This window comes from Chrysochloris asiatica, unplaced genomic scaffold, assembly GCF_000296735.1.
Source record: "Chrysochloris asiatica unplaced genomic scaffold, ChrAsi1.0 scaffold00200, whole genome shotgun sequence".
NCBI classification, from domain to species: domain Eukaryota; kingdom Metazoa; phylum Chordata; class Mammalia; order Afrosoricida; family Chrysochloridae; genus Chrysochloris; species Chrysochloris asiatica.
Genome location: NW_006408718.1, coordinates 2,104,011 through 2,105,787, shown reverse-complemented (window position 1 = coordinate 2,105,787; position 1,777 = coordinate 2,104,011). Strand labels below are relative to the sequence as shown.

Here is a 1,777-nt window from a genome sequence, read left to right as displayed (position 1 = left end):
CCTACTACACTAACAGAACCTTATTTGTTGTTGTTATTGTCATTGGGTCCATTCCAACACATAGAGACCCTGTATAGGGTTTCTAAGGAGCAGCTTGTGGGTTTGAATTGCTGACCTTGTGGTTATTATTGTCAGGAACCAAGGATAGGCACTTTTTATTGAAGACCCTAATTTCATTTTTACAATGATTCTTTGAGGTAATTATGAACACCTTCAATATCGCATATTTTTCTAAAAAATTGAGAACCAGAAAGGTGAATTAACATGTTCAAGGACACACAGCTAGTAAGTAGCTAAACTAGCATTCAACTCAATTCCATTTTATTAAAAAAGTTTATGATATTTTTCTCTTACCCATTCGTCTATGAATTTCTTATTCAACTGAGATCAACATGCAAATCTTGCCTATTTATCTGAGAAAAGAGTTAACAACAGAAAGTGATTCTCTTTTTATTTCTGCTTTTACTTTTATTTGCATTTTATTTTAAGCTTAATTTACTCCTGAGCCATAAGTTTTTATTTCTTTAGTTTCTTCTGAGATATCTTTTTCTTCTGTGTATACTTCTCCTCTGGTAGCATAGTGGTTATGAATCAGACTGCTAATCTCATGGTCAGCAATTTGAAACTACCAGCTGTTCCGCGGGAGAAAGATGAGGCTTTCTGCTCCTGTAAACATTTACAGCCTCAAAAACCCTCTACAGGGTCTCTATGACTCAGAACTAACTCCATGGTACTTAATAACAACAACAACAACTTCCTCTTCTGGTTTAGGAACAATTTGTTCCTTTTCAGTGAGGATCAGCTCAGCATGGCAGGGGAACTCATGTAGGGATTGATCTACCATGACATTTGTAAGTTTGGTGGTGCATCTTGGGAGCTTTGTTGACCTGGATGTACTCAACGACCAGAGAATCCACATCTAAACCCTTCAGTTCAGCATTGCTCTCTGCATTTTTAAGCATGAGCAGCAAAAATTCAATGCTCTTTTTAGGCCACCAACCCTGTGTCCAACCCCACTGTTTGACCTGGGCACACCTAACAACGCCACCATTGTAACGTCGAAATAGTGCACAGTGCTTCCGCCAAGTAACATCTTTAATATACTTGGTGGCTTCCGGGCTATGCATACCCTTGATGGCCTGGGCAGTCTCACAGGAGTTCTCAAATTGGACCCGAAGATTTGAACCTCTGGATTTGCATGATTTTGTGGGGCTTTCTGGGTCAAGTGAGTAGCGCACCATTTTGTAAGATTACCTCAGGCCACTTACGGAAGAGCGAAAGTGATTTTCTTTCATGAAGTAAAATTTTCTTCACATTTGGAGTTAGTCAGCAAATGTTCAGATAGCCTGGGTAGAGCTGCAGGTATATTGTTTAAGATCCAGAGGGGAGATGGAGCTTCATTAAGATGATGCTGATAAACTGCAGGTTCTATGAAAAATTGATAAGTTTCTTAGCTTCCTGGGAACAGGATTCCTAATTGTTTGTGCTTAAGGTTTTTTAACTCAGGAAAAGGGGAGAGGGCACCAAGGTAAGGCAAAAAGTTATGGTTTCACTTGTATAACATCTGGCCTATATAACACACACAAACTCTTCTCAGGTTGTGGATATATAATAAAGTTTCTTTTTTTTTTAACCCATGCCTAGACTCCTTGAGTCAAAGGACGAACTCAAGTAAATGTCACTCCCTACACTCGTTGCTGGAAAGGCATGCTGTTGTTGTTGTTGTGTGTTGTGGAGTCACTTTCGATTCCCAGCGACCCTGTACAGGGTTTCTGAG

At 39.6% G+C, this 1,777-nt stretch overlaps 1 pseudogene; it reads right to left on the bottom strand.

Moving 5' to 3' along the window:
- Window positions 1–495: 495 nt before the first annotated feature.
- LOC102832949 lies at window positions 496–1,241 on the bottom strand (annotated as a pseudogene).
- Between the last annotated feature and the right edge of the window lie 536 nt (window positions 1,242–1,777).